Here is a 14,310-nt window from a genome sequence, read left to right as displayed (position 1 = left end):
GAAAACTAGCTCTTTTAGTACCTACTATGTTCAAGGCACTTTACTTAATAAAGAGATTAATCAGACACACTCTTTTAAAAAATATTTTATTTATTTATTTGACAGAGAGAGTAAAAGAGCACAAATGGGGGAGTGACAGAGGTGGAGGGACAAGCAGGATCCCTGCTGAGCAGAAAGCCCCCTGTTGGACTTGATCCCAGGACCCTTGGATCATGACCTGAGCTGAAGGCAGACATTCAACCTGCTGAACCACCCAGGTACCCCAAATCAGACACACCCCTAATGGAAATTTCAATTTACTAAGGGATTTAAGGTAGGCATATTGAGAATTACAATATAAGGCAGGTAATTTTAATTTAATTAAAGAAATATTTATAGACTATCCACTATGTTTCATGCATCTGGCTAAGTGCTAGAATGCATTGATGAATAAGATGTTATTCTAGTCCTCAAGGTGCTCACCACTTATGGGGATAAAAAACATACATAACTCAGATGTTGGCTGGGCCTGCCTTATTTCTCATAGATCTTGAAATAATTTGTTATGGCCTTTATCATTCCATGATATATGAACTTATGACTCCCCTTATGATTTCTGTGGTCACAGTTGGAACTTATACCTTCTTGCTTTCTTTAGGTTCTGGCCTATAGCTCCTGTATCAATACATCCAATACAACTTACACATAGAGTTCAACCCTTCACCAGTTTTCACAAGAAATCTATTCAAAATAATCCTTACATGAGTTCTAGACTTTATTAAAGATTTGGTGATAACAGGGAAATCTCAGAATACAAACTTGTAGCTTTCCACCATCTGCGTTCTCCTCCTATCTCTTCTCTTATCTTCGTCCCTCCCAGATTGTTCCTATAGTTCCAAACACTTTCTCCACTGTTATACAGAATACTTCTGTCTTCCCTGATTTTCCTTACTAGCTTGCCTACCCTAACCCATAAAAGATATACAGACAAACATCCGCCTTTTAAATGGGTATTTTCCTTGCAAGACAATTAGGTTTATATTTAGTAAATTTGTTTTTGTATTATATTCTATAAATAAATGTATTAGTGTGGCAGACCTTGTAAGTTGGTTCCCCAAGACTTATTCCACATTTTTTTTTCTTGCCAACATAACCCTAATTTTTTTCTGGGAAGCAATGTGATTGGCCCAGGCAGGTACTCACTTTTCCAGTTTCCTTAAAGACAGAATGGCTCTGGATCCAGTTTTGACTAATGATAAGAAGGAGGAATCTGCTTGGCTCCAAGGAAAGCTTTTGCTCTTTTAATAAAAGGAAGAGGAATAGCTGGTGCTGCCTACTTACCTCAGGGAAAAGACCCAGAGAAAAGAATCCCTTAAATCATGTGCTCATTACTTACCCCCGTCCAATCAACTATGGTTAGGAACTATGATTATGTTGTAATAAACTGGCAGCTCTTATTACAACCAGGTAGATGATTGAATGGGGGAACAAGATAAGGGGAACAGAATTCCTAGAGAGAATTTCTAGATAGATAATTACATAGGTACCTGTTACAACAAAGTTAGAAGATGAATAGTATTGGGAGTGTGAAGACATTTTGCTGGTATTGGCTAGAATACCCAAGATGCCCAAATTTTGTCTTACTCTTCTTCCTCAATTGCTCCCTGAGGGCAGAACAATACAAACTGGTAAACAGAGTACCATGCTATTATTAATCAGACCCGGGCCCAATATTTGAAGTTCATGGCATAAACCTGAGGTCTCAGACAGGCTGCTACCCCCACAACTCAGTATAAATAAAAATACTACAACTATTTTACCACCTGTAGGGCAGGTGAAGAGAAAGAACTTTGATGATCCCAGCAGAATGAAAGGAGAGGCAGCTGAGAACAAGGCCAGGCCCAGTTGACTGATCTTTAGTCTAGTGACCCCATTCATTAGCTCACAAGTAAATGTGACCCAGTCATTATATTGTTATTTGATTTATCAGTTAGGAGCTCCCTCTTGTCTAGGAGGAGGGAAGAAAATAGTAGGAAAAAGTGTGGAAACCATTTGTTACAGATTTTTCTGTTGTGAGGAAAGGGAATGAGAGCTCCTTTCACCTTATACTCTGCTACATTCGATTCTCTTTTAATCCCTTGGGCTTAATAGGAAAGATGATGGTCAGATAGGATGGTAATTACTCCCTTTCTGGGAGAAGACTAGTGGAATATCAGAGAAGTTTGGCTTCTCCTTTTGTGATACAATCTCTTTGACTTTCATCATTCTTTTATCCTCCCAGGACCATACCTGTATAGCTGGTCAAAATTTTACCCATTATTTTATCTCCCATCTCAAATTATATTTATCTACAACTGTCCAATATGGCAATGAGTGCTACATGGTAGCACAACCCAGATAATGCAACATGACCCCAACAATATAATATCCTACATTTGAACAATATAAAACCCCTCAAAGATCAAGTTTCCACAAAGAGTTACACTTGGAAAAGAGTTAATTTTGTAGAAATTAATTTCCCAAAGAAACTAAAGTCAAAAATTATCTTCTCCCCAACTTTTAATTTTTCTTTATCTCAGCCAAAAGAGGCGTCATCCAGATGCCTGGCTGGAGTCTGGCTTCCTTCAGCGGTTACAGAATTTGTTCCAGTTCACTGGGATTATAGCTTTTCTAACACTCCTGAAGTTGTACTTATACAACTTCAAGTCTCCTTTGGGTCTCACTTTTCTCAAGTTTCAGTCCTACACTCATAAAATGTATGGCCAAACAATGACCATCCTGATCAATGACAATCCTAAGCAAAAATAATGTTCCCATGTTACTATTACCAGTCCCATTTCTTGGGGAATGAGAATAGAGGGTGAACAGAAAAGAAAAAAAGGCCAAAATCTTGCTTTTAAATTTATCTGTGTGCCTGTCAATTTATGCTAATTGTGCAGTACCCGTAACAGTTAAATACAATTTTCATGTGTGAAATTGTCAGGAGATCAAGTGAGCTTCTATATTTATTTTCTAAAAGCCTTGTGGAATCTCAAATATTTATTAGTTCTGAGCTGCTGCTATTGGGACTTATCAAACTTGTATTCCTGTCAGTATTGTTTTCCCTCAGCTTTTGAATTTCCCAGGCTTTGGTTGTCTAAATAAAACACAAATTTGTTTCTACTATCTTTTTTCTACTATGGAAAGATGTGACCTATTTTGGAGAAACATACCATTACTCAGCTCAAAGTGAGAGACAGGTTGTAGTGGTAAGTGAGGAGGACAAAATACTGTCCCTCCAATCAATGCCTAAAAACGTGTGCACTGAAATTCTTTCTATCTAAAGTTTCCATTCCTAGCTAGCCATGGTAGAATTTTCTTTTATGTGAGGCTTTGTCTTCTAATCTATATTCCCCAAAGGATGTCCTACTTTATGGCAGAATCTCTGTCCTCCTAATATGAGCTGCAACTGTGATTACTAAACATAGGGGGCTGCAACAAATATTTTTTGGTGTAGAGTGATGGGAAATTATTGTTGAAACATGGGTCACTTAAAACCTATGTTAGATTCCCTAACAGCACCTTTGTTCCAAAGCTCAAATCAAAATGCTGCTCTTCTCTGGTCAGCCACAAATCACAGGAATATTAATTAATGCTCAGAGAGAGAGAGAGAGAGAAAGAATGAAAAGCTGCTCTGGCCTTCTTACAATATCCACAACTAAGAATAGGAAAAGAAAAACTGTGCATGAATATGAGACTTATTTGCAGACAATTATCCCAGTTGCTATTAAGTCTGATCCAACCATGGTCATGAAGTCTGACCTATAATATCAGCATTCCCTTTTCTTGGAAAGGAATGAGGAAAGGTCAGGGTAGAAAGGCAGGTACCTTCCTGATACAGGTAGAGGGCCTGAGTCCTACTTTCTTTGTAAAAATAGGAATTATTCAGGCAAAATTGTAAGGGGAACTACAGTTTTCTGGTTAAAGGGAAAAGAATTAGCAAAGACACAAGAGTGTTAAACAACACGATATGGGAAAGCAGTATTTTTTCCAAGGACAAGAAATTCAACTCAAACTAGCTTAAGCAAAAAAGAAATTTAGCATGAGGATAGAGTGTCTTATGGAACCAAAGAATAAGGCTGATGAACCTAAAGGAATAAGTTAGAGCTAGGGACTCAGTTGGTGTCTGGTGTCTCCCTTTCTCATCTCTGCATCTCTGTGTGTGACTGCTTCATCTTTAATAGCAGGCCAGCTTTTTCTCTTTCCCAGACCATATGGCATAAAAATGGCTGCTGCCAAACAGCTCTGAAGAGTACAGTACTCAGCATAAGAAAACAAAGTGGTTTGAAATTTCAGTCTAGAGTCCAGATTTTTGAGGAAGGGCTGTGATAGACCCAGATTGGTCAACTGTGTCCAAGGGGTCACATAAATGAAAATTTGTAAAGTAACATTGAGAAGGAGTTTGTGGCATGAGAAAAACCCAGAAAAGAGGATATGTTTATCAAAGGAGAATAGAAAACAACATATTTCTGAACATGAAAGAGAATGGCAGGAGATGAGGCTGGAGAAGAGACAAGTTATAAAGAGTATTTTGTAGCTTGAAGTGTATTCAGTAGGCACCGTGGAGTAGGTTTGAAATGTTTTTAATCAGGGAGGAATTTGGTAAGATTGCATTTTAGATAATGCATTAAAGGAGCAGTGTGGAAGGTGATTTGGAAGAGAGGTAAGACTGAAATCAAGGAGCCCAATTAGAAAGTTGTTGAAATAGTCCTAAAGAAAAGATGAAGGTCTAAACTAAGGCAAAACTGATAGCATTGGAAGTTAAAGGAAATATGGATATGATAAATATTTAGGAAATAGAATAAACAGAGTTTATTAACTTAATTTGATAGGGTGGGGGATAAAGAGTCTAAGGTGACTTTAACTTTCTGTCTTGGGAGACAAGGTAAAAGTTTCACATGTTCTTTATTCACTATTGAGTGCAAAACAAGATCTAGGTATTACACACAATCCTTGCAACCTTCTGGAAGTGGAACTAGCATTGCTCATTCAGGCCCTTGAAGCAAACCTCAGGGGCATTTTACCTATAAACAGATATCTGAGGCCCTGGAAGAAGTAAATAAGAACGGAATGTTCCAAGTGATAGATGAAGTGTTTTATCCCACCCCACCCCCCACCACCCTTGATCCTTTTTCTTTATTTCCCATGGGCAGAAATCTGGATGAAATGCCATTACAAATTCCTTTTGCCCTATTCAGATACAAAAAGACACATTTCTCTTAAATAAGTTATGGATCTATATCTATCTACCTATATCTATATCTATATCTATCTGTCTATATCTATCTATCTATCTATCTATCTATCATCTATCCATCTATCACTTAGCTAGCTAGCTAGCGCTATCCTAGCAGAATTCCTAAACAAAGTCTCTTTAAACAAGGGATATACAGTTCATTCATTTATTGAGGGCTTTCCATGTGCCAGATACTACCCTAAGAACTTTGAGACACAGCAGCAAGCAAAACATATAAAAATCCCTGTCCTCATGCATCTTCCATTTGAGCAATACAACTTATTCTTCCCTAATATATACAGAGTCTATTTCCCAGGAAAAGATACAGTAGTCTTGACATAACTCATAAAATAGTCATATTCTAGTCATTTCATTTGGTTCTGTGAAATGTGTGATGATAACTCACTTTGGTGAGTATTTTTTTTAAATCTTCCTTAAGGAAGAAGAACACATTAGTGTATGAAGATAGTGAGTTTAGCTGTGGACAAGATAAATTTAAATTGTTTGGGGTCATCCAGATGAGAATATTTAGTAGTCAGTTGAATCTATTTTTTTTAAAGATTTTATTTATTTATTTGACAGAGAGAGAGATCACAAGTAGGCAGAGAGGCAGGCAGAGAAAGAGAAGAGGAAGCAGGCTCTCCGCTGAGCAGAGACCCCAATGCGGGGCTCGATTCCAGGACCCTGAGATCATGACCTGAGCTGAAGGCAAAGGCTTAACCTACTGAGCCACCCAGGTGACCCATCCATTGAATCTATTGATCAGGAGACAGGGCTGAACTAGAAACACAGATTTGAAAGTCTTCAATACATTAATACAGTATGGAGAGCAGAACAAAAGAAATATGTCATGGACAGAACCATGGGAGAACATAAATATTTAAGACATAGGAAGAAAAGGAGGAATCCATGAAAGTTACAAAAATGTAAAATCTAGACAGGAAGGAAGTGAGCAAGGAGAATGTGTGTCTGAACGTCAAGTGAGCAGAGAATTTCAAGCAAACTGAAATAATCAACGTTATTATATGTAGCAGTGAGATCCAATAATAAAAGGGCTTAAAAATGTTCATGAAAAAGAGACATTTGTCTGTGAGTAAATAGCATTCTTAAAGAATGAGATTTTAGTGGCGATCGGTAGGTAAAATCCCTGTTATAGAGGTTGAAAGGTGAATGGGAAATGAAAAAATAAAGACCATAAATGTTGATAACCAGTTTTGAGACCTCTGTGGGAAAAGGAATGGTGATAGAAGTCACCACTTCAAGGAAACTAGAGGAGGAACTAGAAGAAGAAACTGGAGGAAACCCCAGGATAAAGGAAAGTGTTCAAGGATAGAAGAGACTTGAGAATGTTTATAGGCTGTGGAGAATGAGTCAGTGTATGGGGATGTGTGTGTAAAATATTAAAGACAGAAAATGTAATAGAGCTAAGTCTCTGAGAGGCTGGGTGAGACAAAGAACACGAGCATAGATGGTAGATTAGTTTTATACAATCTATGTGAGGCTGAGCGATCAAAGTACAGTATGGGATCAGATGCTGATTAAGAGTGAGAAGAACACCTAATAGCTTCAGGGTTTTTTTTTATAATTTTATTTTTTATAAACATATATATATATATATTTTTTTTTTCCCCCAGGGGTACAGGTCTGTGAATCTAGCTTCAGGTTTTTAAAAGGAAGGTAGGTGATGAAGTAATCATTTAGGTGGTAGGTTTGATGGGTGAGTGAGGAAGTCATCAGTAATAGTGGGGAATGTTTAACATTTGGAATAATAGCTGAGACTTGGAGAGGGATTGACCAAAAAAAAGTGAAAGGGTTGTTAAGTAGTGAGTTGAGAAATCAAATCTGTGTTGATAACACTGTGCATTAAAAGGCCAGAGTAATAGGGATTGCACTGAATGTGTAGATTGCTATGGGTAGCATAGACATCTTACAGTATTTGTTCTTCCAACCTGTGAGCATGGAATGCTATCCATTTCTTTGTGTCTTCCTCAATTTCTCTCATAAGTGTTCTATGGTTCTTAGAGTACAGATCCTTTACCTTCTTGGTTCAGTTTATTCCTAGGTATGTTATGGTTTTAGCACAATTGTAAATGGGATCAATTCCTTAATTTCTCTTTCTTCAGTCACATTATTAGTTTATAGAAATGCAATTGATTTCTATTAAAGATTTTATTTATTTATTTGAGATAGAACGAGAGCGCACACGTGAGAGAGAGCACAATCAGGGGGAGCAGCAGAGAGAGGAAGAAGCAGACTCCCTGCCAACCAGCAGACCCAATGCAGGGCTCAATTCCAGGACTCCAGGATCATGACTTGAGCCTAAGGCAGATGCTTAACTGGGTGAGCCACTCAGGCACCCCAGAAATGCAACTGATTTCTGTGCATTGATTTTGAATCCTTCCATGTTGTTGAATTCTGTATAAGTTCTAGCAATTTGGGGGTGGAGTCTTTTTGTTTTCCACATAAAGAGTATCATGTCATCAGCAAAGAGTGAGAATTTGACTTCTTCTTTGCTAGTTTGAATACCTTTTATTTCTTTTTCTTGTTTGAACGCTGAGGCTAGGACTTCTAGTACTATGTTAAACAACTGGGGAGAGTGGGCATCCCTGTCGTGCTCCTGACCTCAGGGGGGAAAGCTCTTAGTTTTTCCCAATTGAGAACGATATTCACTGTGGGTTTTTCATAGGTGTCTTTTTTGATATTGGTATGTTGCTGCTATCCCTACACTGTGAGCGTTTTAATCAAGAAAGGATGCTGTTTTTGTCAAATGTCTTTTCTGCAGAAACTGAGAGAATCATATGGTTCTTGCCCTTTATTTTATTAATGAGATGTATAGCATTGATTGATTTGTGAATGTTGAACCACCCTTGCAGCCCAGGAATAAATCCCACTTGGTCGTGGTGAAAAATCCTTTTAATGTACTGTTGGGTCCTCTTGGCTAGTATCTTTTTTTTTTTTAAAGATTTTATTTATTTATTTGACAGAGAAAGATCATAAGTAGGCAGAGAGGCAGGCAGAGAGACAGGGGGAAGCAGGCTTCCTGCTGAGCAGAGAGCCCAATGTGGGACTCCATCCCAGGACCCTGAGATCATGACCTGAGCCAAAGGCAGAGGCTTAACCCACTGAGCCATGCAGGCATCCCTCTTGGCTAGTATCTTGTTAAGAATTTTGGAACCCAAGTTCATCAGAGACATTGGTCTGTAATCTCCTTTTTGGTGGGATCTTTGTCTGAGTATGGGATCAAGGGAATGCTGGCCTCATAGAATGAATTTGGAAGTTTTCTGTTCCTTTCCATTTTTTGAGACAGCATCAGAAGAATAGGTATTAGTACCACTTTAAATATTTAGTAGAATTTCCCTGGGAAGCCATCTGGCCATGGACTCTTTTTTGTTGGGAGATGTTTAATTACTGCTTCAATTTCCTTGTTAGTTATGGGTCTGTACACGTTTTCTTTTTCTTCCTGTTCCAGTTTAGGCAATTTATAAGTTTCAAGGAACGCATCCATTTCTTTCCAGATTGCCTAATTTATTGGCAAATAGTTACTTCTTAAAAATTGTTTGTATTTCCTTGGTGTTGTTTGTGATCTCTCCTCTTTCATTCATGATTTTATTAATCTGGGTCCTTTCTCTTTTCTTTTTGATATGTCTGGCTAAGGGTTTATCAATCTTATTAATTCTTTCAAAGAACAAGCTTCTACTTTCATTGATCTGTTCTACTATTATTTTTGTTTCTATTTCATTGATTTCTGCTCTAATCTTGATTATTTGTCTTCTGCTTGGGTTAGGCTTTATTTTCTCTTCTTTCTCCAGCTCCTTTAATTGTAAGGATAGCTTGTGTATTTGAGACTTTTCTAGATTTTTGAGAAAGGCTTGTATTGCTATGTACTTCCCTCTTAGGACTGCCTTTGCTTCAACCCAAAGGTTTTGAACAGTTGTAGAGGGGAGGTGGGTGGGGGGATGGGGGAACTGCATCATGGGTATTAAGGACACATTATGTGATGAGCACTGGGTGTTATATGCAACTGATGAATAACTGAACTCTACTTCTGAAACTAACGATATACTCTATGTTGGCTAGTTGAAAAAAATTTTTTTTAAAGTGTCAGAGTGATTTTCTACAGCAGAGCCAGAATGGAAACAGGGAACAAAGAATGCAAGAACTACAGCATATAGACACACAGAGTTCAAGTATTTGAAATTCCAGGAGCTACTCTGATTATGTTTACATTATAGGTCAAGATAAAATCATCCAAGGAACTTTCTCAGAAACATTATCCAAAATCAGTCCACAATCCTCTATCTGCCCCCTCAAATACATCTGTCAATTTATGGTATTTCATTTATCTTAATTATTTGTTATCTTGTCTTCTTTCATCCATTAGATTAAAAACTCTTTGGGATTGGGGCACTGTTTAATATTTGTGCTGGACACCCCAAAAAATTAATATGTTGCCTGTATTAGCTATCAGATATGGACCTTTTCCAAACTTTGACATGGTATCTATGGCATTTCGCAATCTTTCACCAACCTAATTCTCTCTACTCGATTGTGTCGTTATGCTGCTCAGCTCCTAAATACAGATATAATATGTGTAAGTCTAACTTTTCCAACTTCATTGCCCATACCAGGGGTCTTCACATTTTCTGGACCTTTGAACAGAACTTTTTATTTGCATGGAATAGACTTTTCCCTTCTGGAAAACTCCTACTCATGTGCTAACACCCAGAGCAATGTCACCTCTTCTATAACTTTCTTATTTAAGAAAGATCTGTTCATGATCTACCAGGTGCCATCTATTGTGCAGGCAGAGGTCTGTTTTTGAAATAACTCACTGAATTGTAAAGGTAAATGAAGGTGAGTAAAAAGAAAGACTATTTTTTCTCCTTTACTTAATGTGTTTCTTTGGGGGACATAGTGGGCATGAATCCTTTAGAATGCAGGTCAATCTCTCTAGCAACTAGAAAGGCTTATTCTTCAGTTTTAGAATGTAGACATTTTTTCAAAATCATGAACCGTATTCCCCTTAGAATGTAAAGACACATCTACAGATATAATATGGGAGCCTATCTCCAGATGTAACCATTTGACTTCCAGGAAGATTCAAGGTGTATTTGAGGAAATAAGAGATGTTTTGTTATTCTTTTGGAGGAAGTCAATTAACTAAACAGCCACTACAGTTCTCAAGTGAATTTTGTATTTGCTTTATTCTATAAGTTGTGTGGAATTATATCCTGACTCTGCAGTTTCTTGAGGGCTACCTATATGCATGCACTGAACTGTCCTCAATCAATAATAAGTGTTTATTTCTTTCCATAGTGATGTGGATAGGTCTCTCTTTGTTGATAGTTTTTACTTAGCTAACATAGTAGAGGCAGATATAATGATGTGTGCAAAGGAGCTCAGATTGTATATTGAAACCCAAGGGAAAATATTGAAGGAGTTTAAGCAGTGACACAGTTTTGTATGTAGAAAAGGAAGAATTAAAGATGACTAGTGAAATTTTATATATTTATTCCTCTGTTTCACTGTAGAATGATGAGTTCCATAAGTAAACAGAAAATACAGATTTAAAAAAAGAAAATACAGATTTTATATCAGTAAATACAGATTTTAGAAGATCTAAGCAAATTCTGTTAGAAGTCTGTCCCTGTGAGCTGTTGATGGTCCTTGGAAAAGGCTGAACACTCAGAAACTGTGTTTCTTTGAACTTGAAATGCATGTTTGTATCTTATGGAAGGAAAAGGATGATCTGTGTAAGAAGTCTATTCAAGCTCACTGGCATATTCACAGTGGTAATACCTATTCCTTATGCTGTGATCTTCCCTGCTGGTTACAGTTTGTTGATTATTTTCATCTGGTACTTCTACTTAATTAGTCTTAGAGTGATTCACTCTTTTTCACCTTCCCAATTATTCTTTTTTAAATTTAAATTTAGTTAACCAACATACATCATTAGTTTCAGATGAAGTGTTCAATGATTCATCAGTTGCATCTAACACCCAGTGTTCATCATATCATGCATCCCCCTACCCACCACCCCTTCCTTAACCCTCAGTTGGTTTCCCAGAGTCAAGAGTCTCTTGTGATTTGTCTCTGTCTCTGATTTCTTCCCATTCAGTTTTCCCTCCCCTCCCCCTGTGATCCTCTGCACTATTTCTTATATTCCACATGCAAATGTGGTGAGAGTGCAAGCTGGTACAGTCACTCTGGAAAACAGTATGTAGTTTCCTCAAGAAGTTAAAAATAGAGCTACCATACTACCCAGCAATTGCACTACTAGGTATTTACCCACAAAGATACAGATGTAGTGAAACAAAGGGGCACCTACATCCCAATGTTCATAGTAGCAATGTCCACAATAGCCAAACTGTGGAAGGAGCCAAGATCCCCTTCAAAGATGAATGGATAATGAAGATGTGGCTTATATATACAAAGGAATATTACTCAGACTTCAGAAATTATGAATACCTGCTATTTAGATTGACAGGGATGGAACTGGAGGGTATTAAGCTAAGAGAGATAAGTCAATAAAAGAAAGACAATTATCCTATTTTTTCACCTTTTTTGATATTTTCTGGTTACCTGGTCCTCAAAGTTCCATTTTAGTTTTATATTCCATTTGAGCTCTTCATTAATGTTTCAGTATGAGTTCTAGGGCCTCTCAGATTCTCTATATGTGGTACAGCGATTTTTATGCTTCCTAAAATGTTTAAATCTTTAGTTAAATAAACATCCAGCAAGACCTATGATGTTTGTAAATATGCTCATGCATTGTATAAAGTTCAAAATTTTTTTTTGTCATTGACATATTTTTGTCATTATACGTTACAGAAACTTGAAACCTGATTTGAAAAGATCAAGTAAAGGGGGAGCCTGGGTGGCTCGGTCATTAAGCATCTGCTTTTGGCTCAGTCATGATCCCAGGGTCCTGGGACCAAGCCCCACATCAGGCTCCCTTCTCCCTCTCCTATTCCCCCCGCTTGTGTTCCCTCTCTCCCTGTGTCTCTCTCTGTCAAATAATTGAATAAAATCTAAAAAAAAAAGAAGTGAAAAAGCCCCCTACCCACACAATTTTTGTAGACAATCACTATGTTCCAGTTCTCAGTGTCATTATTTAAAAATTCACATGTGTATTTTGGGAAGGATCACTGAATACTTACATGTTCATTAATTGGAGGGTTTACATAGTATTCTTCTCCAGATAAACCTTTGGAAAATATAATTAAAGAACTTTATAATCTAGATGTATCTCAAGAACTTCAGGGACTGATCTGTGGCTAGGTGCCCAAATGGGAGTGGAAAGGAGATAAAGCTAGAAAAAATAGAGGCAAGATCTTAGACAACCTAAAATTCTAAGCTAGGGAGTTTATACTTTATCCTTTATTATAAGCAAAAATATAAAATCAACTTAAAAACAGCTCTAATTTTTACTGAGTGCTTATTCTGATGCCAGAGTAAATTATCTATGTTAAGTGTTTTACCTGCAGTCTCTCATTTAATCCTCATAACTATTTCATAATACTATAATAATCCCCATTTTACAGATGAAGAAACAGATTCAGAGAGGTTAAGCATCTTGGCTCAAGGAAACAGCTAGTCAGCGGTGGGGCAGAAATTAAAAACTGGCTTTCGTTCCAAAGCCCTTCTCTAAACCGAAGCGAAGTGAGAGTAGAGTTATGTTTTACAAAGATCACGCTGATGGAAGTATGAGAATGGATTGTAGCAAGACAAATACAAAGGCAGGGAGGCCAGAGAGTATGCTGTTGCAGTAGTCTAGAACTGTCAGGCCCTATTAAGGGGGTTGCCCCTTACCTACCAGAATTATGCAGATGAGTGACATGGTCAAAGGAGTTTATTTAGAAAATACCTCTGGAAGTCCTTGTTAAGAATGAATTGGAGAAGGCAAGACTAAAGAATAAGTTGGGAGGTTGTTGGGCTGGCCAAGATGCCTGTCGAGGAGTCTGGAGATTGTATCCCCAAATTCTCCAGCCTCTTCCATTTGCAGGGCAAACTGCACCTCTCCCACCTCACCCCTCCTTGACGCCCTTCCATCCAGGATCTAGGAAGTGGGCTTTAGAGCACTTTTGTAGGTCCTAGACTGAGCCCCTACAGAGGCGCCAGCGGTGGCGGCGGTCGCCGGCGGGGGTGGGGCGCATGCGCGCGGTTGCTAGGCGACGGCAGTCGGGGCGCCGCGGCTCTAACTGCGCTGGGGTTGTGTGTGTAGGCAGCGGCGCCAGAGGAGGAGGAGCACGAGGATGCAGCTGCGACAGCGGCCCCGAGAGGGAGCCGCCGCTGCTCTGTGGCCGCGGGGGCTGAGGGACGGGAATCAGGCCTGGGGGTCGGGCCGCTGAGGGGACCGGGGGTGGCGGTCCCGCTCGAGCTCAGGCCTAGTACCCCAGGAACGTACGGGGCCGCTGGGCGAGGGCCTCCCCCCCCCAGTGTCTCCCCTCGCCCCTCCACGTCGATGGTGGTGAAGTTGGCGGCGTCAGGGAGCGCAAGGTACCAGGCTGCCTCCTTTAAAGCCAGCTCCTCCTGGGGCGCATCTCTGGCACCGGCTCACGGACACCTGCGCCGCCGTCTCCTCCTGCCGGCTGAGCCCACCCCTGGCGGCGGGCGGGGGAGGGGCTCCCCCTGCAGGGGCTGTGTCCAGCAGGGCGACGACGGGGACCGTAGGAGAGTAGGGGTGAGTAGTGGCACCGCACTCGCCTGGTGCTGGGGCGCCTTTCTGTCCTCTGGGGCCCCGGGAGGCGACCAACGCGCTGCTTTCTCCTGCAGAAGCTTCTAACGCCTCTCCTACATCTGCTCGCGGCTCCCTATGTCCTTCGAGGTAGTTTTCCTTCTAAAAACCGCCACTCTCTGGTCTCAACCCCAGCATCCAGGAATGAGGGGCTTAAGGCCTGGCTTTGCTTCTTAGATGCCATAGATGCTGATAATTACGTACAATCACGTAGCCTGGTCCCCGATTCCGGGACAGACTTTCCCAATATCCTTTTCATTCCTTTTCTGTTGCTTTTGCTCTCGAACGTTTCAGTCTGACCACAGGCTTCTCAAGAACC

The 14,310-nt window shown here is 39.6% G+C and overlaps 1 protein-coding gene across 2 annotated transcripts in view; it reads left to right on the top strand.

Annotated features, from left to right (window-relative positions):
• The first annotated feature begins 13,469 nt into the window (after positions 1–13,469).
• Positions 13,470–14,310, top strand: part of ZC3H12B (zinc finger CCCH-type containing 12B) — a 581,452-nt gene continuing 580,611 nt past the window's right edge. Inside the window, exon 1 of one of the 2 annotated variants that reach the window (XM_032846911.1) lies at positions 13,470–13,937. The gene's annotated coding sequence lies outside the window, so the exon portion shown is untranslated. The remainder of the gene's footprint in view (positions 13,938–14,310) is intronic. The other variant, XM_032846912.1, reaches the window with a different exon arrangement.

The sequence above is a fragment of the Lontra canadensis genome, unplaced genomic scaffold (genome assembly GCF_010015895.1).
Source record: "Lontra canadensis isolate GAN:19392208 unplaced genomic scaffold, GSC_riverotter_1.0 scaffold183, whole genome shotgun sequence".
Classification (NCBI taxonomy): Eukaryota; Metazoa; Chordata; class Mammalia; order Carnivora; family Mustelidae; genus Lontra; species Lontra canadensis.
The sequence above is the reverse complement of the archived record's forward strand: the minus strand, read 5'-3'. Positions and strand labels throughout refer to the sequence as shown.